At 34.1% G+C, this 25,828-nt stretch overlaps 1 long non-coding RNA gene across 1 annotated transcript; it reads right to left on the bottom strand.

Annotated features, from left to right (window-relative positions):
• Positions 1-21,478: 21,478 nt before the first annotated feature.
• On the bottom strand, positions 21,479-23,935 carry LOC122410900 (uncharacterized). Its single transcript, XR_006261031.1, has 5 exons — positions 23,810-23,935; positions 23,514-23,720; positions 23,036-23,157; positions 22,693-22,892; positions 21,479-22,269 (listed from the first exon to the last, which is right to left on the bottom strand). It is a non-coding gene; the product is annotated as an uncharacterized lncRNA (long non-coding RNA).
• Between the last annotated feature and the right edge of the window lie 1,893 nt (positions 23,936-25,828).

Below are 25,828 nucleotides of genomic sequence, written 5' to 3'. Positions count from 1 at the left end.
CTAACAAATAAATTCACATAGGCGGATCTCTGGAACACTTATTTACAAGGAAACTGCAAATGCATATCCGGTCTGAAAGCATATTTTTACACAAATAAAATAATAATAATTCACCCACTCGCAGAGGATAAATCTCGTATTGATTATTGTCATCAGAAAATCCTATCAAAAGAATTAATTACGCGGATTCACGCACAAACAACACTAAATAATTTTTCTTTCCAAACTTACCAAAATTCATACGTCGACACTCGTCAACCCTGACCCTTCACTCGAGTCCTTTTTTATGACCCTTTCTTTCCAATTTTTTCGAGGGTTTTTCCCAGCGAAAAGAAAGGACTCTAGAAAAAAACTTCTCAAGAGTCTCTTAGGCGAAGTCACGCACGTGCCAGATGTGACAGTCCTCGTCAAAACGCTGTACAAAATTTCCTGAAAAACGCACAGGAAAATTAATTGTTAAATGTTAAACAATAAAAGAAAGTATGTAGAATACGTACACTTACCGATAAAACTTCGCTGCCCTCCGTCCAAATCATTGTAAACACCCGTAGAGATCCTGCGAGCAAAATAATATTTATAAAATAACAAAATAATTAATTAAATAAACAATTATTGTACTTACCAAACCCGAAATGTTATCACCGTCGAATCCAGAAAAACCCTCAAATAGAAAACGGAAATTAATTAATAAAATAAACGTCGATTCGTAATTAATTAATAAACGACGAATTAATTGTTATAAAAGGAATATTAAATATACTTACCTATCCGTTGGGTCCAGAGAAAACCTAAAAAGAATAAGGAGATAATAATCTTACAATAAGTAGCAAATAAGAATGTAAAATCAATAATTACTTAACCGAAGTTAATTAATTATTGATAAATAAAATATAATGAAAATGTACTTACCTAAAATTAAGCTGAAAATAAATGTAATATTAATGATTAATTAAACTGGGTTTAAATAATCAATAATTACGAGTTAAACGAAATTGTAAAGTATATAAGAACGGTATATAAGAGTCACGGATACTCACTTTGTTTGTGTGCGCCAACCAACACCAAGACGCCCGGCCTCACCGATACTCCAACGGGACGCTGCTATTTAAGAGCGCAGGCGCGCCGCACTCATCAGTTCTCGAATCTCTCCACAGCTAGCCAGTCGAACTCCGGCCGAGAGCGAGCACGGATACTCCCGCAGAGCAGCTGAAAATCGAAAAGTTTTTAATAAGTTTTTAAAGTTCTTTTTCGTACAAGTTAATCGTACAAGTTTATTTTAATTTTGTAACATCGCAATTTAAAAGTTTGTAACAATACATAAGTGTAAAAAGGGTGAAAAGTGTTTTAAAATAATTATTTAAATCATCCTTAAAACTTCCGTTGAGTAATTTCCACCGACTCTCGCGATTAATTAATAATTTATTTCCGTTGAGTAATTTCCACCGAAACTCGCGATAATTCGAAATCATTTCTTTCGTTCGAGTATTTTTCACCGAAACTCGCGAATTATTATCATCAATTTTCCTCGAGTGATTTTTCCATTCTTTTCCTCGAGAATTAATATTTCTTAATTCAATAAAATCGAGTCTAATTATTTTTCTCGAATTATAAATTTTCACGAGTTATTTTCATCGAGATTAACTAGAGTCTCAACGTCATGTTTTACAAAACTCGTGTTCATTACTGAACGAATTTATTAATTTCAATCTCTCTTTTATCTAACATCGTAAATTATTTGAAACGTGGCATTATTTAATTTCTTTTTCGTGCCTTAATTCAGCGATAATCCTGCTGATTCATTTCTTTTATAATCTGGCATATTTCTTTCATTCAATCTCGCCGTTGAATAATTAATTCAAGTTTTTGCATACGATTCTTTTTGTGCTAGACTCAGGCACGTTAGATCGTATTTTAAATTCCTTCATTTGTATCGTTCGGTACTGGAGAATTTGGCACGCCGATACATATTTCTCTCTCTCTCTCTCTCTCTCTTTCTCGTTGCTCTGTGCTGGAGAATTTGGCACGCCAACGAGATTTCTATCTCTCTCTCTCCTCCTCATTGTTCCGTGCTGGAGAATTTGGCACGTCAACGAGATTTCTTTCTCTTTTCTATCCTTTAAACAAACTTGAATTAATTATCGAAATATAAATTTAATTATGAAATTCTCTTATTATGCCTAGACGTCGAGGAGGCGTTAAATTTCAAATCCGCCGGGCTATCGCACGTGCCTGTAACAGACCCGCTCTAAACCGCGGTAATAATAAATCGTGGGTGAAAACATTGTGCAAAGCCACTCATCACTCACAGCTATCTGAAAACTCTGGTGTCGAATATCCGAACGATATTATTTATAATTTGGTGTTAAAATCGGGTCCGAGTAAAATTCGCGTCGTTTCCGACGTTATCATTCGGAAGAGCATCTTCATTATCGACGCTAATTCGCCATACTCATTGGGACGTTTGGTCGGCTCATCGATCTTCCCTCAACGGGAAGAATACCATCCTGATTGTGAAAACATCTCGGAGGCATCGACCGTTTCCCGACCATCAACACCAATCGACATCGAAGTAATAACAATCGATTAACTCATCCGTCGAAGAATAACTAAACGGTAAGTGAGTTTTATTTTATTTTTATTCTGAAAAGGTCATCCGGTAAATATCTCACGAGCATAGGTTTCGGTCCTGAGGGGGAAAATCTCACCTTCTCAAATACGAGATCTAAAATAAGTCTACGCGTCGTACCCCGTGTATCATTTTTCTGGACAAATAAATTCTTCCGGTTACCGACCATCGAGCATACTGCTGACGGTAATTCAGTCTGTATCAATTCAATCGGTCAAGTAGAGTTCCACATTTCCAGCAGTCGGTAAATTAACCAACCGCGATCAGGGTAAATCCCTGTCATACCAACCGGGCTGCCCTAAAAAGTTTCTCTCTTACTGTCCGTAGCCGTGAATCGTATTGTCAGTATTTCGTTAGATAATTTGTCTCTCTCTAAAAATCCGGGCATTAAACCACACGACGTAACACACTTTTGTGTGAATCGATACAAATTAACAAGGTACACTGACATTTCGTTCCGAATCGCTTTCCGACGTGTAATAATCTCGAATCGCACGTCGGAAAGCGATGCTGGTCGAAATGTCAGTGAATGTTATTAAATTGTATTGATTCACACAAAAGTGTATCGGTGATCACCAATTTTCACGTTTATGAACGTTCGGAAACGACATCACTCGATTGTAAGCTGTGATCGCGATTCGCACATCGGAAAGCGATTCAGAACGAAATGTCAGTGAATCTGGTTAATTTGAGTCGATTCACACAAAAGTGTATCGGTGATCTCCAAGTTTCACGTTTATGTACGTTCGGAAACTACACCACTCGATTGTATGTTTTGATCTCGAATCGCACGGCGGAATCTAATTTTGTTCGAAATGTCAGTGAATCTTCTTGATTTGTTTCGAGTCTCACAAAAATCTATCGGTGATCACCGTTCTTCATGTTTATGAACGTTCGGAAACGACATCACTCCATTGTAAGTTATGATCTCGGATCGCACGTCGGAAAGCTGTTCTGTTCGAAATGTCAGTGAATCTTGTTAATTTCTATCGATTCATACAAAAGTGTATCGGTGAACACCAATTTTCATGTATATGAACGTTCGGAAACGACATCACTCGAATGTAAGGTATGATCTCGAATCGCCCGTCGGAAAGCTGTTCAGTTCGAAATTTCAGTGAATCTTGTTAATTTCTATCGATTCACACAAAAGTGTATCGGTGATCTCCAATTTTCACGTTTATGATGGTTCGGAAACGACATCACTCGATTGTAAGTTATGATCTCGATTCGCACATCGGAAAGCGATTCAGAACGAAATGTCAGTGAATCTGGTTAATTTGTGTCGATTCACACAAAAGTGTATCGGTGATGTCCTATTTACACTTTTATGAACGTTCGGAAACGACATCACTCGAATGTAAGGTATGATCTCGAATCGCCCGTCGGAAAGCTGCTGTTTTCGAAATGTCAGGGAATGTTGCTAAATTGTATCTATTCACACAAAAGTGTATTGGTGATCACCAATTTTCATTTTTTTGCATATTGTTTGAAGCAATTTCAATAAAAAGTGATGGGCCGGACAAGTACGTTTAAGACGTATTTGAACATATTTGTACCGATCCAATCGAAGTTGAATGTTATGAATAATACCAGGAGATCCTGAAAGTCGGAGGGGAATCGATTCTTTAAAGTGTGTACCTTATTGAAGTAACGAATGATTTTCATGTGAATTTTTAATGATTTTATTTTCATTCATTTTTTAGTAATTTTGATAAAACGTTGTGAGCCCGACAAGGATTCTCAACGCTCATTTGTCGCCGGAGATTATATTTCGAATAACTGATAAATACTTGACCTCGAATTGATATAATACATTTTAGTACTGCACGTAACTTCCGTTATGACTTTTTTTCATTAAATTTTTTCTTGAAAATAATTATCATAAATTTCAATTAAAGTTTCCGATTTGTTGGATAAATATTCTAGCCTCATAACATACAATTTCATGATAAAAACTCGTTTTTTCACGAAATTGGAAGTAAAAACACGTTGCCTTGGCGTCTCTCGAGGGCAATGAGAAAGGTTTTCCCGTTTCATGAGTTCCTTTTGCCTATTTGAAATTGAAAATCATGGGAGAATCTCAACTTTATGAATTTATGCTTATAACATGCGATATCATGATAAATACTAGTTTTTTCACGAAATTGGAAGTGAAAAAAAGTTGTCTCGGCTTCTCTCCAGAGTCGTGTTGATTTTTTTCCCGTTTTTTGAGTTCCTTTTGCCTAGTTGAAATTGAAAATCATGGGAAAATCTCGTTTTTCAGCGGAAATATCAGTTTCCGCTTATAACATCCAATATCATGATAAAAACTCGTTATTTCACGAAATTGGAAGAGAAAACTCGTTGCCTTGGCGTCTCTCGAGGGCAGTGAGAAATTTCTTCCTGTTTCTTCAGTTTCTTTTGCCTATTTGGAACTGAAGTCCATGGTGGAAGGTCGATTTTCAGCGGAGACATGATATTCGCCTTATAACATACAATTACATGATAAAAACTCGTTTTTCCACGAAGTTGGAAGTGAAAAAACGTTGCCTTGGTCTCTTCAGGGTCGTGAAGATTTTTATCCCGTTTCTTGAGTTCCTTTTCCCTATTTGAAATTGAAAATCTTTCGAGAATCCCGAGTTTTAGCGGAGAAATGAATTTCTGCTTATAACATCCAACATCCATAAAAAAACTTTAAAAAAAATTTTCTTTAAAAATTGTCAAAAAAATTATTTTATAAAAAAAAATACAGTACAATTCGAAAAAAAATTCACAAATCTAGAAAAAACATTATGTTTAAAAAAAAAATATTCTGTATCTATTTTTTAAAGTTCAAAAAAATCAAATAACAAGTAAAAAATAAAAAACCGAAAAATCGCGTTTGAAATCATTATGCAAACCGATGCCTCATCCTTCTTATTTGATTCGAACAGCTAAATCAATTGAAAAGAATTCCATCTAATTTACGTGCAGGATTAAAATTTATTATATCAATTCGAGGCCAAGTATTTTCTAATGAATTGAAAAAAGTTACCACTTGAGTTACGTACAGCACTAAAATTTATGATATCAATCAGTGGACAAGTATTTTATTAGTAACTCCAAATTTTGACATTATTAAAATGTTCTAAGAAGCTTTTAAATCCAAAAAAAATCACATGAAAGCTAGTCATTCGTTACTCTATGGTGGCAAAGACTTATAAGAAAATCGATTTTTCTCAGACTTTCAGGATCCTTTGGTATTATTCACAAAATTCAACGTCGATTGGATCGATACAAATTATGTTTAAATATGTGTTAAAAGTACTTGTCCGGCCCATCACTTTCCGTTTAAATTGTTTATCCAAATAAAAATCAGGGCTTGTCTAGAACTGATGGTTCACAAGTCACAAGTATTCATGCAGAGGGAATTGAGAAAATTATCTTTACGTAATTTTTACTTAGTTGCACTAATTTAATAAAAAACGGAAACAAATTATTCCGCAATATACAAGGGATTTCATTCTGCATCGATAAATGAAACAAATTGTACATAATATATATGTTCATGCTTCCAAAATAACTCTCCAGTTTATATTCAATGATGTCAATTCTTACTTCCTACTTATTCTTCCAGCGAACGAATTCCATACGGACTAAGAACTAACCTCTACTATTATTAAAAGCATTAAACTAATAATGAATCGCATTTCAACAAATTTTTAACCAGATTCTGCCGTACAATTTCGTTTTTTTATGATTGATTTTTTATTGAATGAATAGTGATGGGCCGGACAAGTACTTTTAACACATATTTAAACATAATTTGTATCGATCCAATCGACGTTGAATTTTGTGAATAATACCAAAGGATCCTGAAAGTCTGAGAAAAATCGATTTTCTTATAAGTCTTTGCCACCATAGAGTAACGAATGACTAGCTTTCATGTGATTTTTTTTGGATTTAAAAGCTTCTTAGAACATTTTAATAATGTCAAAATTTGGAGTTACTAATAAAATACTTGTCCACTGATTGATATCATAAATTTTAGTGCTGTACGTAACTCAAGTGGTAACTTTTTTCAATTCATTAGAAAATACTTGGCCTCGAATTGATATAATAAATTTTAATCCTGCACGTAAATTAGATGGAATTCTTTTCAATTGATTTAGCTGTTCGAATCAAATAAGAAGGATGAGGCATCGGTTTGCATAATGATTTCAAACGCGATTTTTCGGTTTTTTATTTTTTACTTGTTATTTGATTTTTTTGAACTTTAAAAAATAGATACAGAATATTTTTTTTTTAAACATAATGTTTTTTCTAGATTTGTGAATTTTTTTTCGAATTGTACTGTATTTTTTTTTATAAAATAATTTTTTTGACAATTTTTAAAGAAAATTTTTTTTAAAGTTTTTTTATGGATGGATTTATTAGCAAACGAGGGACCATCAATGTACTTGTCCCAACCTTTTTTTTCCTAGGGGAAGTTTATGGTTTGATATCACGTATTTTTTCTCTAAAGTTCCTTATTTATGTTCAGTTGACTATAGGATTTTAGTTTAAATTTCTACGAATTATTTATGATTTTCGGCTTATAACGTTGGTTTTCACGAAAAAAGACCTATTTTTCGTCAAAATAGTACTCAAAATATTTCGTCACAGGTCTGTCCTTGGACTTTGAGGATTTTTTTCCATGTACTCTAATGTGTTTTATCAATTAGGAATCAAAGAGCACGGTCGAAAGCGGGTTGGAGGCTGCGATATGATTTTCGGCTTATAACGTTGGTTTCTAGGAAAAAAGACCTATTTTTCATCCAAATTTTACTGAAAATATTTCGTCACAGGTCTCTCCTTGGACTTTGGCGATTTATTTCCTTGTACTCTAATATGTTTTGTCAATTAGGAACCAAAGAGCACGGTGAAAAGCAGGTTGTAGGTCGTGACATGATTTTCGGCTTATAACATTGGTTTCCACAAAAAAAGACCTAAATTTCGTCAAAATTGTACTGGAAATATTTCGATAGAGGTTTGTTCTTGGACTTTGGTGATTTTTCTCCTTGTCTTCTAATATGTTTTGTCCATTGGAAACTCAAGAGCATGTAGCAATGCGTGTTGCGGGCTGAGATATGATTTCCGGCTTATAACGTTAGTGAAAAGAAAGGAAAAGAGAAAAGATAGATCAAATTCAAGACACAACGAATACAACAGAATTGGCCATTTTTAAATGTCGTTTTTGCATTCTGAATCTAGACATTTTCGTGTCATCCAAAACATGCCCCCGATGAAATATATTTTCAAAGTTTGCAAGTGGCCGCGGAGATCCAATTATCTACAGTTTGATAGTTGCCGAAAAAAGGCACCTGGAAACATTTATTATGTTAGAACTCAAAGAAGCAAAAAAAACTGAGCGTACTTAATTCAACAGAGCAACGGAATTCAAAGACGTTTAAGGTACCTGCATTGGTTGTGGAGGTAAACAATTTAATTTCAGGATAATTTAGAAATAAATTTAGAAATTCAGAAATTCAGCATAGAATTTAGAAAAAGGAAAATTAAGTTAATTAGTAAAGCTGAAGACTTTTGGGATGAATTTTTGAGATTATATGTTACGGTTGGAGTAAAAAATTTAAATGATGGGCACACATGCTGCGACACAAACATATGAAAGTTTGCAGGTATTCGCTCCATACCGCAGTATTGGCACACATGCTGCGCCACAAAAATATGAAAGTTTGAAGGTTTTCGCTCCATACCACAGTAATACATTTTCAATACTATTTGAAAAGAAACACCTTAAAACTTGCTGAACCAAGTTCCATTACATATTACCTCAATCAAAGATAAGGGATGATCCGTAGCATATATATCTATCCACAGAAATGTCAGAGTTCGCAGGTATCTGCTGCGGTTCAATGTATCTGCGCAATGAGCTTCGAAGACAGCAATTTCAAATCTATCCATAAATGAGCAACTGAAGACTTTTATAATCAATTTTTTACTTCATATATATGTTACGGTTAGAGTCAAAATGTAAAATGAATGGCACAGTATATAAATTGTATAGTTTGCAGATTTTCGCTGTATTTCAATGATCCGAATCTACAGCATTATAATGAAAAGTTGTCAAAAGTCATGATGTCCCATTAAAATGACATAGCGCACATTGCATTCAGAAATTCTGTAAGTTTCTGGGGATGTTGGTAGGCATTATATTTGATCACATCCAAAACTGAGCAACTGTAGACTTATTGGAATGAATTTTTTTTATAATAATTCCATATTTATAGTTAGTTTCCAAATTTATCACTCGACAGACCTAATGGGAAAAGAATAACTACCCAGTATACCAAGACCAGAAATTTTTTTGAAAATCTGATTTACAAAATGTGCAATTCAAGATTATGGTTAGAAACCTCTCGAATCATGTTACCACTATCATCATGAAGAAAGAGTAGAAAATCATAGGACACATATTAGGGAACGAATTAATAATATGTATCGATCCTCTGCAAACTGATGGGGTGAAAACAAGGATCGGAGAGGGCAGAGCCAAACTGAATATCAAGCAAAATATGGGAATGTTTATATATAATGTTGACACAAGAAATAAATTAGAAAACATTTATTCAAGTAAAGTTTCTAATATCATTCTAACAGTTCCGTGTGTTTTTGTTCTATTTATTCGTATGTATAACCTATTTACACATGATATATAACCACGCCAGTGACGATATATTCGCACTGGACAATATTTTGTAATCTGGTTTAATTGAAGGATTATTTCAGTCAACACTTATTTCCAATCGAACGAAATAATGAAATCTTGAAAAGTTTCATTGACATATGCATCGCGCATTTTTTATATTCTTTTTCACACACACATCACAGACTACATTTACGCGGCCGCTTTGATACCGATTTAATATATCATAAATTTTAACAAAATAAATAGTTATATGCACTTCTTTAGATGACGAAAATTATTTTTTTATTTATCCCGCACGCACTTCGTAATGTCGAAACTCTGTTCATGCGATCAAAAACTGACACACGGTTTGTATATATATATGTATATCGATCGAATTTATGACTGCTGTTACCAGCTGTGCTGCGTCGTGTGCTACGTTATGAAGTTGACGTCAGATTTCCAATCATCAACAACTAATTTCAACAACCAATCACAACGTCTAAAAATGGATGTCGTCAGATCCAACCAATCAGAAACTCGATAGCATCAAAGTGCCTTTGATGGTGTTATACTATAATATACAGACACATAAATTTTTGAATGTGTTCGTAACTTTTGCATAATCTTGAGCCCGTGCAAAGTTTTTTCTCAGCAATTACGCCACCAATAATGCTGATTTTGGGCTCATTCGATAGAGAATTTCTCAATTAGCTGAAAGTTCAATTTACAAAGTCGTACATAACTCATAGGCTTCGCAATTAAAGAAAATCACATGCCAATTTTACCCCCACCACCGCGAATCGTTTTATTCAGAGAAAGTATAGTCTCGGCGAGAGCCTCGGGCCAGCAGACGACAGGGCTGTCAATGTACTTGTCCCGAGACTCTACCGAGTCTCTTGATATGATGATAAAAACTCGTTATTTCACGAAATTGGAAATGAAAACAAGTGGCCTTGGCGTCTCTCGGCGGCAATGAGAAATTTCTTCCTGTTTCTTCAGTTTCTTTTGCCTATTTGGAACTGAAGATCATGGTGGAAGGTCGATTTTCAGCGGAGACATCATATTCGCCTTATAACATACAATTACATGATAAAAACTCGTTTTTCCACGAAATTGGAAGTAAAAACCCGTTGCCTTCGCGTCTCTCGAGGGCTTCGAGAAAGTTTTTCCCGTTTCTTGAGTTCCTTTTGCCTATTTGAAATTGAAAATCATGGGAGAATCCCATCTTTATGAATTTCTGCTTATAACATGCGATATCATGATAAATCAAGAGACTCGGTAGAGTCTCGGGACAAGTACATTGACAGCCCTGTCGTCTGCTGGCCCGAGGCTCTCGCCGAGTATACTTTCTCTGAATAAAACGATTCGCCGTGGTGGGGGTAAAATTGGCAAGTGATTTTTTTGAATTACCGAAGTTATGAGTCATCTGAGGCTTTGAAAATCGAACTTTCAGCTAATTAAGAAATTCTCTTTAGATTGCGCCCAAAATCAACACGATCGGTGGCGTAATTGCTGAGAAAAAACTTTGCACGGGCTCAAGATTATGCAAAAGTTACTGACACATCACGAGTTCGACGTATACGTATACGCGTTTTGACGTAGTTAGTGGTAGTAGAGTTGTTGCCTCTACGCATTCTGATTGGCTCAACGATGTCGGCTCCTTCAGCTGCTAGGCCGACCGCGGGTGAGGCTCAAGTGTTAGAAGGCCTAAAATAGCGAACCGGCATTCTGTATATCTATATATGCGTTATACAGAATGCCTGTTCGCCATTTTAGGCCGTCTAACACTGTGTGGAATATATAAAAAAAACTTTCGTCATCTAACGAAGTGCATAGTACTAAAACCTGTGGAATGCTAAACTAAACCCGTATAAAAGCAGGCGCGTAAATGTAGTCTGGTGTGTGAAAAAGAATAAAATAAAAAAATACGCGGTGCATGTCAACGAAACTTTTTAAGATTTCATTAATTCGTTTGACTGAAAATAAGTTTATCATTTATATCATTTGTGAATATAGGTTATAAGATATCAATACATCGATACGCACATCCGAAACCACCCGAGACTTGTTTTCATACTGAACGTCATTTTGACAGGTGAGGTTATGATCCCCAAAGTGCTGTTGTGTGCGGACTCTAATTAATAAATGAAAATGGTTAGTGAAAATTGGTTCAAGAGACTCGGTAGAGTCTCGGGACAAGTACATTGACAGCTCTGTCGTCTGCTGGCCTGAGGCTCTCGCCGAGTATACTTTCTCTGAATAAAACGATTCGCCGTGGTGGGGGTAAAATTGGCATGTCATATTATTCAAATACGAAACTCATAAGTCATCTGAGACTTTGAAAATTGAACTGGAGATTAATTAATAAATTCTCTTTCGATTCCGCCCAAAATGAGCATGATCGGTGGCGTAATTGTTGAGAAAAAACTTTGCACGGGCTCAAGATTATGCAAAAGTTACTGACACATTACGAGTTCGACGTATACGTATACGCGTTTTGACGTGAGTTAGTGGTAGTAGAGTTGTATCTCAACGCATTCTGATTGGCTCACTCCATCTGACAGACCACGTTTAAACTCCATAAACGTATCCACGGTCACACTCCATGAACGTAACCACGCTCAGACTTCGTCAACGTATATATGTACAACCATCTGTCAGTTTTTGATAGCATCATGAACAAACGTAGTTTCGACATAATAAAGTGCGGTCTAAATTCAATTTTAAAAAATGTTTGTTGTTTAGTAGAGTGCATAATATTTATTATTTTAGTAAAAATAGTGATGTGGTGTCATAATATTAAGAAAACCGGTCTTTTAGTGAATTAAACCGGTATAAAAGCGGCCGCGTAAATCTAGTCTGTGATCCGTGTGTTTTTGGGTGATGCAGATTTTATTGTTTCGTTCGATTGGAAATAAGTATTAATTCCTTCAATTGAACCAGTGTGCGAGGGATATTGTCCAGTGTAAATATATCGTCAGTTAAAGCATGGTTATATGTCATGTGTGTAATTAGATTATGTATACGAGTTCGCTTTGATAGTTGTGTGTTAACGAATCAGCCGGCGTTTGACGTTACGAAGGCGCGACAAATGTAACGAACGTCCGTATAGTTGGTAAATAATATAAACTTTCTAAGTCAAATCAGTTAATCGAAAAGAGTTCTAAAAGTTCAAAGTTGTGAGGAAAAACGTGTGTCAACCTATAACCTCAAATTTTCTTTTTGATCTGAAATGACATGGTTGATAAATAATTAATAAAACAAAAACACACGGAACTGTTAGTATGATGTTAGAAACTTCAATTGAATAAATGTTTTCTAATTTATTTCTTGTGTCATCATTATTTTTGAATATTCCCATATTTTGCTTCCTATTGAGTTTGGCTCTGCTCTATCCGATCCTTGTTTTGACTCCATCGGTTTGCAGCGGATGGATACATATTATTAATTGGTTTCCTAATATGTGTCCTATGATTGTCTAATATTTCTTCATGCTGATTGTGGTAACGTAATTCAAGTGGTTTCCGACTATGATCATCAATCGCACATTTTGTATATCTGATTCTCAAAACAGTTTCTGGTGTTGATATAAGTGCAGTTATACTTTTTCCACCTGGTCTGTCGAGTAATAAATTTTGAAACTTGTTCCAAAAAGTCTTTGGATGTTTTTTTTGCTGATAGTATGAAAAGTTGAATCTTCGGAATGCGGTAGGCAAACACAAATTTTGACAACAATACTTATGAAATAACTCGTATGTTGAGTATTCCTATTCTGCAAACTGCAAATGGGGAATTATTGGTGAAAACATTCATTACGATAAGTCTACAGTTGCTCAGTTTTGGATGCGATTGAGTATAATGCCTGCCAACATCATGGAAACCTACAGAATTTCTAAATGTTATATGCGCTATGTCATTTTAATGGAACATCATGACTTTGAACAACTTTTCACTATAATACTATATAGATTTGGATCATTGAAATACAGCAAAAATCTGCAAACTATAAAATTTATATACTTTGCCATTCATTTTACTTTTTGACTCTCACTGCAACATAAATATGAAGTGAAAAATTCATTAGAAAAGTCTTCAGTTGCTCATTTATGCTTTGAAATTTGATTTGAAATTGCTGTTTTCCAAACTCATTGCGCAGATACATTGAATTGCAGCAGATAGCTGCGAACTTTAAAATTTCTGTGGATAAATATATGTGCTAAGTATCACCTCCTATCTTTAATTATGGTAATATTGAGTATTCTCACTTTGCAAACTACAAATGTGGAATTATTAGTGAAAAGATTCATTACGCTAAGTCTACAGTTGCTCAGTTTTGGATGCGATCAAATATAATGCCTGCTAACATCCATGGGAACATACAGAATTTCTGAATCCAATGTTCGCTATGTAATTTCAACATAACATCATGACTTTTACCAACTTCTCTCTATAATACTATAGATTTGGATTATTGAAATACAGCAAAAATCTGCGAATTCTAAAATTGATATACTGTGTCACGCATTTTACTTTTTAAAACTAACTGTAACATATATATGAAGTAAACACTCATCACAGAAGTCTTCAGCTGCTCATTTATGGATAGATTTTAAATTGCTGTCTTCAAAATTTATTGCGCAGATACATTGAATCGCAGCAGATACCTGCGAACTCTGAAATTTCTGTGCATAAATATGTGTGTTAAGTATCACCCCCTATCTTTGATTATGAGAATGAGTAATAGAACTTGGTTTAGTAAGTTTTAAAGTATTTCTTTTTAAATACTATTGAAGTTTGTATTACTGCGGTATGAAGCGAATACCTCCAAACTTTCATATTTTTGTGTCGCAGCATGTGTGCCAATCATTTAAATTCTTTACTCCAACCGTAACATGTAATCTCAAAAATTCATCACAAACGTCTTCAGCTTCTCTAAATTCCTAAATTTTCCGTTTTCTATTTCATTCTGAGTTTTTAAACTTTTAAATTCATTAATGAATTCTCCTGAAATTGTTTTTCGCCAAAACAAATGCAGATACCTTAAACGTCTTTGAATTCGGTTGCTCTGTTGAATTAAGTACGCTCAGTTTTTTTTGCTTCTTTGAGTTCTGACATAATAAATGTTTCCGGGTGCCTTTTTTCAGCAACTATCAAACTGGATAATTGGATCTCAGCGGCCACTTGCAAACTTTGGAAATATATTTCGTCAGGGACACGTTTTGAATGACACGAAAATGTCTAGATTCAGAATGCAAAAGCAACATTTAAAAAGGGCCAATTCTGTTGGATTTGTTGTGTCTTGAATTTGATCTATCTTTCCTCTTTTCCTTTCTTTTTCCGAACGTTATCAACCGAAAATCATATCTCGGCCCGCAACACGCATTGCTCCATGCTCTTGAGTTCCCAATGGACGAAACATATTAGAAGACAAGGAGAAAAATCACAAAAGTCCAAGACTAAACCTCTATCGAAATATTTTCAGTACAATTTCGACGAAAAATAGGTCTTTTTTCGTGAAAACCAACGTTATACGCTAAAAATTATAAACAATTCATAGAAATTTAAACTAAAATCTTACAGTCAACTGAACATAAATAAGGATCTTTTGAGAAAAAAGACGTGATATCAAACCATAAACTTCCCCTAGGGAAAAAAAAGGTTGGGACAAGTACATTGATGGTCCCTCGTTTGCTGATAATTCCACCCATAAAAAAAACTTTAAAAAAAAATACAGAACAATTCGAAAAAAATTTTACAAATCTTGAAAAAACATTATCTTTAAAAAAAAAGTAATCTGTATCTATTTTTCTAAGTGTCAAAAGAATCAAATAACAAGTAAAAAATAAAAAATCGAAAAATCGGTCTTGACATCATTTTGGAAACCGATGCCTCATTCTTCTTATTAGATTCGGACAGCTAAATCAACTGAAAAAAATTCCATCTAATTTACGTGCGGCATTAAAATTTATTATATTAATTCGAGGCCAAGTATTTTCTAATGAATTGAAAAAAGTTACCACTTGAATTACGTGCAGCATTAAAATTTATGATATCAATCGGTGGACAAGTATTTTATTAGTAACTCCAAATTTTGACATTATTAAATTCTTTTAAGAAGCTTTCAAATCCAAAAAAATCACATAAAAGCTAGTCATATGTTACTCTATGGTGGCAGAGACTTATAAGAAAATCGACTCTTCTCAGACTTTCAGGATCCTCTGGTATTATTCACAAAATTCGACGTCGATTGGATCGATACAAATTATGTTTAAATATGTGTTAAAAGTACTTGTCCGGCCCATCACTTTCCGTTTAAATTGTTTATCCAAATAAAAGTCAGGGCTTGTCTAGAACTGATGGATCACAAGTATTCATGCAGAGGGAATTGAGAGAATTATCTTCAAGTAATTTCTACTTAATTGCACTAATTTAATAAAAAACGGAAACAAATTATTCCGCAATATAGAAGGGATATTATTGTGCATCGATAAATGAAAAAAATTGTACATAATGTATATGTTCAAGCTTCCAAAATAACTCTGCAGTTTACATTCGATGACGGCAATTTTTACTTCCCACTTATTCTTCCAGCGAACGAGTTCCATTCGGAATAAGAACTAACCTATAATATTATTAAGAACATTAAATTAATAATGAATCGCATTTCAACAAACTTTTAACGAGATTCTGCCGTGCCATTTCGTTTTTTTATGATTGATTCTTTATTGAATGAATAGTGATGGGCCGGACAAGTACTTTTAACACATATTTAAACATAATTTGTATCGATCCAATCGACGTCGAATTTTGTGAATAATACCAGAGGATCCTGAAAGTCTGAGAAGAGTCGATTTTCTTATAAGTCTCTGCCACCATAGAGTAACATATGACTAGCTTTTATGTGATTTTTTTGGATTTGAAAGCTTCTTAAAAGAATTTAATAATGTCAAAATTTGGAGTTACTAATAAAATACTTGTCCACCGATTGATATCATAAATTTTAATGCTGCACGTAATTCAAGTGGTAACTTTTTTCAATTCATTAGAAAATACTTGGCCTCGAATTAATATAATAAATTTTAATGCCGCACGTAAATTAGATGGAATTTTTTTCAGTTGATTTAGCTGTCCGAATCTAATAAGAAGAATGAGGCATCGGTTTCCAAAATGATGTCAAGACCGATTTTTCGATTTTTTATTTTTTACTTGTTATTTGATTCTTTTGACACTTAGAAAAATAGATACAGATTACTTTTTTTTTAAAGATAATGTTTTTTCAAGATTTGTAAAATTTTTTTCGAATTGTTCTGTATTTTTTTTTAAAGTTTTTTTTATGGGTGGATACTGGTTTTTTCACGAAATTGGAAGTGAAAAAACGTTGTCTTGGCTTCTCTCCAGAGTCGTGTTGATTTTTTTCCCGTTTTTTGAGTTCCTTTTGCCTAGTTGAAATTGAAAATCATGGGAAAATCTCGTTTTTCAGCGGAAATATCAGTTTCCGCTTATAACATCCAATATCATGATAAAAACTCGTTATTTCACGAAATTGGAAGAGAAAACTCGTTGCCTTGGCGTCTCTCGAGGGCAGTGAGAAATTTCTTCATGTTTCTTCAGTTTCTTTTGCCTATTTGGAACTGAAGTCCATGGTGGAGGGTCGATTTTCAGCGGAGACATGAATTTCGCCTTTTAACATACAATTTCATGATAAAAACTCGTTTTTTCACGAAGTTGGAAGTGAAAAAAAGTTGCCTTGGATTCTCTCCAGGGTCGTGAAGATTTTTATCCCGTTTCTTGAGTTCCTTTTCCCTATATGAAATTGAAAATCTTTCGAGAATCCCCAATTTTAGCGGAGATATGAATTTCTGCTTATAACATCCAATATCATGATACAAACTCGTTATTTCACGAAATTGAGAGTGAAAACAAGTGGCCTTGGCGTCTCTCGGCGGCAATGAGAAATTTCTTCCTGTTTCTTCAGTTTTTCAAGAGACTCGGTAGAGTCTCGGGACAAGTACATTGACAGCCCTGTCGTCTGCTGGCCTGAGGCTCTCGCCGAGACTATACTTTCTCTGAATAAAACGATTCGACGTGGTGGGGGTAAAATTCGCATGTGATTTTCTTTAATTACGAAGCTCATGAGTTATGTACGGCTTTGAAAATTGAACTTTCAGCTAATTAAGAAGTTCTCTATCGAATGAGCCCAAAATCAGCATGATCGGTGTCGCAATTGCTGAGAAAAAACTTTGCACGGGCTTAAGATTATGCATAAAATTACTAACACATTCATGATTTTCGTATCTGTATACGCGTACTCTGACCGCTACAAACATAGGCTCCTTGGCCCCCACGATCACCAATCCCCGGTGAGAGAATTTTGGTTGCAACCAATGAGAGGTGAGAAAATTTCTAGGCCAATCACATTCAACAATAAATTCAGGGAAGTTGGCGGAAAGCAGCTGTGGAAGGACCGAGAGATCGAAAGTCACTAGCCGAAATTTCATGTTATGTTGACGTTTGAGGTTATGATCCTCAGAGTGCTGTTTGCGTGCGGATTGTATGTTGACGTTTGAGGTTATGATCCTCAGAGTGCTGTTTGCGTGCGGATTGTAAATAAATGAAAAGTGGAAGGATTAATCAACAATGACGTGATTATTTCATTTTATATCAATGAGGTGATTATTTTTTTAATAAAATGGTGGTAATGAAAAAGTTCAAGCACGGTCAAAGTTGCTCCCGATATTTTATTTGGAATAAATACACCCGGCACATTTCGAGTATCGGTATTTTTATAGAATCATCATTTCGACATGTAATTAAAAAAATAATGAATTTGCGTTCACCGGATACAGATTTCTTACAGGAATGTAGAGCCATCAACAAAAATAAGGCCAAACATCTTTCTATCAAGCTGGCAGATGGAATGTATGATGAAATCCTGAAATTAGCTCTGAAGTTGAAATGCAAAATTTATCCATTCCAGATAATAAAGTATAAACGAGAATAAACAGTATGGTCACCAAAAATCAGATGCGACAACTTCCCATGAAACAGAATCGATTATGTTGTATAAAAACAAGGAAAAAAATTATGATTTTTCAGAAAGTTAAAGTATAAACGAGAATAAACAGTATGGTCACCAAAAATCAGATGCGACAACTTCCCATGAAACAGAATCGATTATGTTGTATAAAAACAAGGAAAAAAATTATGATTTTTCAGAAAGTCCTGGATCATCAAATCTATTCAAGGTTTATTTCCTCAAGCAAAAATTTAATCCAACTATGAATAAAAATCAAGTGGCCAAACAGGCGAAAATTTTACTAGAAATTGATAAATCTCATAAAGATAGAAGTCCGACTCTGCCAGCTTCAATTTCTTTCCTTGAAAACTCTGAAAATTTTTACATGACTAAACTGTCTCATTCGGATGACAGCAAACAACGAATCGAGTTTGTGTTGGGTACCACACGAGGCCGAGCCAAGAGAAATAAGTTTGTGGTAAATATATATTGTATCCCTTTATTTAGTTATATCATTTCGACATGTAATTAAATAATTTTCTGTTTTTCCAAATTGAAGTTTGTGAGAATGAGGTTTCTCGGAGAAAACAATCGCCGTCCGTTGAATATGTTTGTCGTAGATTTTGACTGGACAATTGTAGTCGATATGGAGAACGTTTTACGGCTGGAGAAAATGTCGAACATCCCGGCTGGATTCCCAGAGAGAAATGGTATCTGACTCTCATTTTTTTTTAAATCCACAAGCCCAGCGTCAATGGCTCGTTGTCTATTGTCAAACTTTTCAAAAAATAAACCACTCGATAATATTCTCGGATCAATCAATAACATTCTGGCTCATTTTAATACAATGGGATCAAAATGTACGTTTTAAAAATTATTGAATGTTCAAATATTTCAGACTATACATGCCACTAGTTTGCAGTTTTGTAATTGCGTCACTTTGGGTATTTTTAACGTCCACGTAACGATGATTGCTAATTCGGAGAACTTGACCGTTCAACATCTCGAATCTAAATAAGAATGAATTGAAGGTGACAATTTTTCACTTTCCTGGTCAAATTATTGCCGGAGCTGATGACTCTTTGAAACTGCGAAAAGCATTTTTAGTGCAAATTTTATTTCGATTTGTCATTTTCTTTATTCATTCAAATTTTATTCAACGATTTCATCTTGATTTTTTGATATTCATTGAAATACCGATTTTTCGTTTTCTCTAAAATTTGATTTTGATTTTGAACTCCAAATGTATATAAATGAAAAATAATTCAAGATTATGAACTCCTATTTTACTCAAATTTGATTTTTATGTGCAGAATTTGATGGTGAAACTTCAGAAAGTTTGTCAGGATTTGAAAGACTCGCATCCCCCTCTCGACTCGGTCAGAGAGGGTCGATTTTACGCTGCGAAACACAACGATGATGGTTTTTGGTATCGGTGAGTAATGCGACAGAATAAAAACCCAGAAAAAATTCTCAGTGCACCGATAAGTTAGTTTTAAATCTCGGAATATCGTTCAATGCGAATTCAGCTCGAGTCTTGCATTTAACGAGTTTTTTTATTTTTCTCTTTTCAGTGGCTGCGTGCTTAACGTAAACGGCAAGCAAGTGTCCACGGTTTACTTGCTGTAATGTTTTGCTCGAGGATGTATCGTAACAATTCCGTTTGAAATTTGAAGAGCTCCAGATTATTTGTTTCAAAGAGTAAGACAGAAATCGAAGAAATCGAAGTTTGACAGCGTTCCATCGAACTATCATTATTTCGAGTGTCTTAAAAATGGGGAATAATTGTGAGAATCAATAACAATTCTCGAAGGTGAAGGAAAAAATTTAAAAAGTTGCCAACTGTCTGGTGTGAGCCTTATACAGATTTATTTCTACATTATTTTTGTAAATGTTATGAAAAAAAATTTTAACGCAAATGGTTTTGTAATTTCTCTGATTTCCCAGATTCCTTCATTCATGAATAAACTTAGTTTTGCAAATCAATTGAAAAAAATCCATTTTTATGTCTATTTTTCGAAACGTTTCAATTTACATATTTGTTTGGGTTTCTCTTTTATTCAGCCACATTGCGTTGCTTTACTCTATTAATTTTTATGATTAAAAAATGAAGTGAAACAGTAGAATTTAGATTTTCAAAATATGACTCAAATTTCAGAGCCATTTTGGTTACGAGTTTCGCTATAGAATTAAGCATCGTGATCATCATGATGGATGCATATGATCAAATCATAACAAATAAAGAATAGAAAATAGCCATGGAATTGGATCAAAGTTTCACAAAACGATTATAAAAATCATATCAGATTGCTCATCGTATAGATATGAATATCATTCTTCCACGATATATTTAAAACCACAGGGGTGTCTCTGTTGTTCCACGATTCTTATGGTGTAGAAAACAGCTTTTCTCTTCTGACTTATTGGCTTGTTCCGTAGTCAGATAGATTGAAGATAATGGATTTTATTATGCAGTACTAAAATAAAATCATGACGCATATATCAAATAGAGTTTCTTTCATTAGAATTCCACCAATTTTTCTTCCATCCAATTGAACGCTTTTTCTGAACGTATTGCCCGTAAGGTTCTTTTGTGTAAGGAATCTAATTTTCTACGAAAATATGTAAGTAATATTGCATTGTAATTTTTCCTCAAGAGTTGTATCTCAATGTTTAGATTTACCATCATTTTCGTATCTGGAAAACCTCCAAATGCAATACGCTTCGCGAAATGTTTTAACTCCGATAATTTAAAATCTTATAAATCAATCACCTTCCACTTAAACGGAGCGTACACAAAAAAAAACATCCAAGAATTCAACAAAAGATATGTCGAGAAGCTTTGTATTCACTCCAATATATTACAAGTACGTGCACTACTCGATCGAAAACTACATTCTCAAACGCGTCAAACTCTTCGATATAACCAACTGAAGAAATCTCTAATTGACGCCGGATGGGAGGGTATAATAAGACATTCTATTTCCAACAATCATAATAACCAAAAATAATAACGGAGCTAAACAATATCCTTCATTGTGAAAAATTTGAGTTTTTAAGTGAAAAAAAGTTATACACGCAAATCAATGTTCAAGTATTTGTAATTTTAGAGACCATATCGATATGGGTGCTAGAATGACCAACAGATTGAAATAAAAAGAACTTGTCATACTTCAGCCAAATTTTATTTCACAGATCATTGGTATTAAACGATAAAAAAAACTTTCATTGACAAACATGAAAAACTACGCTACAAGAAAAAGATAAACTTGCAAACATTTTTGGAGAAGAAATGAAACCTTAATGAGATCAATTTATTAGTTTATTGAACCCTTTCTTTTTCTGTCCTTCTTATTTCCTAGGTGTGCTGAAAAATTTGAGTAAAAATCGCGAGGAAAAAACCCGAAGCTTTGGACTTTTCATTTATCATCGCACATTGGTAAAGAAAAAAGTTAGAAAACAAAAAAATGTAAAACAAAGTACGTGAATCTACAAAATAATTTCGAACTTGAATCTCGCGAAATTCAAATTGCGAACGCTTAAAATACTGTACTCGCGTATTCTTCTTTTCGAATTGTTAAGAAGACGTTTACATAGAAAAAAAGCTGCGACAAATGCTTTGTTTCCTGCACATGATTTTCAGTCGCATTCAGTTTTCTTCATTGCATCATATTTTTAGTCATCAACTGTTGAAGATTGAGCAGGACATTTTGGCTCGAAGGCAAATAAGCGACATTTCTTGACCGCAATAATTGGCTTCGATTCTTCTCAATTCGACGAGACCATCATCCGCGTCTCCGGGCAATATTGCCAATAAACTGGCCGCCTGGGCGTCACCCTCGGCGCTGATAATCGACGCTCTCTTTTGCTGTTCTGCTCTCTTTCTACCAGGAAACGATCTTTTTCTGCGTCTTGCTGTGCTACTTGCTCCAATTCAATCGCCTGACTGAAGTCTTTGCCGAATGTCAAGTGTGTCTGTGGAGAAAATATCATTGATAACATTGGGATTTTTATATGAACAAAAAATAAAATGTAATTGAGTCGTTCCCATGAAAAATTAGCAATATTCTTTCTAATAAACTTTGACTTTATTCTATAATTAGTAGAAGAATTAACTACTCGTAGAAGTTTTTTTATCACTCCAAAACTGTAACGATATTAATTCCGATTGATAAAATGAACAATGTTAAGATATGTATTTTCGTAAAATTAAAAATCTTTTAAAAACATTTGTTCCGTCATAATTATTTGCATTCTTGAATGGATTGAAATTTAAATATTTTTCTCTAAGGCTTTTCGAATATATTCTACCTATACTTGGTGGCTACTCTTCTGACTTGTTACAAGAAAAAAATGCATAGTGATAAATGGGTAAATAAGGAAAATAGTTGTACTTACTTTCAATTTTCTTGGTTGTAAGCAACTTGATGGTTCGATGGAAAGCTGTCAAACTTCGATTTCTGCCTTGCTCTTTAAAACAAATAATCTGGAGCTCCTCAAACTTCAAACGGAATTGTTACGATACATCCTCAAGCAAACCATTGTACGGCAAGTAAACCATGGACACTTGCTTGTCAGTTACGTTAAGCACGTAGCCACTGGAAAGAGAAAAATAAAAAAAACTCAATAAACATTGCAAAACTCGAGCTGAATTCACATGGAACGATATTCCGAGATTTGAAACTAACTTATCGGTGCACTGAGAATTTTTTCTGGGTTTTTATTCTGTCACGTTACTCACCGATACCAAAAACCATCATTGTTACGTTTCGCAGTTTAAAGTCGACCCTCTCTGACCGAGTCGAGAGGGAGATGTGAATCTTTCAAATCCTGACAAACTTTCCAAAGTTTCACCATCAAATTCTACACATAAAAATCAAATTTGAGCAAAATAGAAGTTTATAATCTTGAATTATTTTTAATTTATATACATTTGGAGTTCAAAATCAAAATTAAATTTTAGAGAAAACGAAAAATCGGTATTTCAATGAATATCAAAAAATCAAGATGAAATTGTTGAATAAAATTTGAATGAACAAAATAATTTCAATGAACATCAAAAAATCGAGATGAAATTGTTGAATAAAATTTGAATGAATAAAATAAAATGATATATCGATTTGCACTAAAAATACTTTTCGCAGTCTCAAAGAGTCATCAGCTCCGGCAATAATTTGACTAGGAAAGTGAAAAATTGTCACCTTTCAATTCATCCTTACTTAGATTCGAAACGTTGAACGGTCAAGTTCTCCGGATTAGCAACCATCGTTACGTGGACGTCAAAATATTCAGACTTCTCCGATCTTCGAGGTCAGATAGGCCTTCGCGTATTCTTCGATATCGAAAGTGCTTCAAGCGAGCTTCGAGAGTTAATTCACTCAACGAGTTTTGTGGATTTCACATTGTTGATTCCGTCCTCGTCGATACTGTAATACCAAAAGTGACGCAATTACAAAACTGCGAACTATAGTGGCATGTCTATAGTCGGAAATATTTGAATACATTTAAAACTCACATTTTGATGCCGTTGTATTCATGAGCCAGAGTGTTATTGATCGATCCGAGAATATTATGGAGTGGTGATTTTCTCCATGACCATGTGTCCTCTAAAAATTCTTCGATTCCTGGGTTTTGTCTGGTCTTGTCACACTCACAACATGAATTATATATAGGTTACGTTCGTCGCTAAGCGCCACAACGGGATGATTTTGACAACATTTGATTTATCCATTTCTCGGATAAACAATGATCAAACAAACGTTCAAACAATATTATTTGTTTCAAACAAACGATTCCGAATCGATTGGCGTGTGAAAAAATCAATTTTAAAACAGTAGCGGCTAATTTAACGCTATTTTTTGTTTCGTTTGTTTGTCAACAAATATTGTCAAACAAACGTTTAAATGAATCAACCATTCACAAACTAACGCCAAACAATCAGAATGAATAAAAAAACAATGGTAAAAGTCAAAATCGAGGGGCTAATTTTATATAGCTCCTTACAACCCTTACAACGGTAGAGCGATTGTCAAAAAATGCGCGTGCGCACAAATCAAATAGAAAAAGACGTTAGCATAGATGTACTTCTCTCTCGGAACGGTCGGACCCGTTAGTATGCCGTTAGGACAGTCTGAATTCGTTGAGAACGTCAAACGACGTGCTCTAACATTATTTTTCCATCTTTATTATTTTACAGTTGTCAAAAAAGGGGCATTTCGAGGATTTTCATTATCGCTCCCTTTTGTTTCACCTTATTCCTTTAACCGTGTGTATTTTTCATTGACATAAAAATAGATGAAAGAAAAAGGAAGAATGTTATCATAACCCCCAAATCTCGGGGTAAATTGTTTTCAGCATCTGCACTTTGCGATGGACTCGAAGATAATAATTTACGGTGAGCTTGGTTAATTTACATGCAAACAAGGAAAATTAATATTTCGAACGTTTTCGAAAATTTGGTGTCTGTATCTGTTGAGATGAAAATCCGTAATTATACATGAAAAACCAATAGATACACAAAAACCAAAAGATGGACATGAATTACCATCTATAGGGTCACTGAGAATAGCGGCAAACATAATATTGGGTAAGTATTTTTTTAAATTCACAATTCCAAAACTACCGGTGAGTGTGAAAAATACTTTATCAATAATTCAAGTGTGTTTACGAGACAGAGACTGGGAAGAACACAGTGATAAGGCTGTATAGTCAATGTACAACAAAAATGATCTCTGCATTATGTATTTCACAACGATAATGAGATTTTGGATAATGAGATTTTGGATCAAATTTCAAACATTGGACACACAAAACAAAATATCCATGTTTCAAATTGCCAAGCAATTGAAAATTCCTGAATGGATCGTCAATCTGAGGCACGATAAGGCTCATGGACATGAATTACCATCTATAGGGTCACTGAGAATATCAGCAAACATAATATTGGGTAAGTATTTTTTTAAATTCACAATTCCAAAACTATCGATGAGTGTGGAATATACTTCATCGATAATTCAGGTATGTTTATTAGACAGAGAATGGAAAGAAACTATTGATGAGACTGTATTGCTAATGTATTACGAAAGTGATCTTTGCCTTATGTATTCCACAACAATAATATGATTTTTGAATCAAATTTATTTATTGTGAAATCGAGTAGAAGTACATAAAACAACATAGAAAAGAATCATCTTATATTTCAGTGATTATCACTATGAAGTTTCAATAATATTTGATCGGACATTTGATTGTCCTTTGATTGAGCTTTATTTACAGTTGAACCGAAAAAATAAAATGATTGCATTTGACTATTAGGAAATGATTTTATATGCGAAATATTTTATCACAATTTCAAAACTATCAGTGAGTGTGGAATATACTTCATCGATAATTCAGGTGTGTTTATAAGACAGAGAATGGAAAGAAACCATTGATGAGACTGTATTGCTAATATATTACGAAAGTGATCTTTGCCTTATGTATTCCACAACAATAATGTGATTTTTGAATCAAATTTATTTATTGTGAAATCGAG

This window comes from Venturia canescens, chromosome 5 (genome assembly GCF_019457755.1).
Source record: "Venturia canescens isolate UGA chromosome 5, ASM1945775v1, whole genome shotgun sequence".
Taxonomy (NCBI): domain Eukaryota; kingdom Metazoa; phylum Arthropoda; class Insecta; order Hymenoptera; family Ichneumonidae; genus Venturia; species Venturia canescens.
Note: the sequence above shows the minus strand (reverse complement) of the source record. Positions and strands in the feature narration are given on the sequence as shown.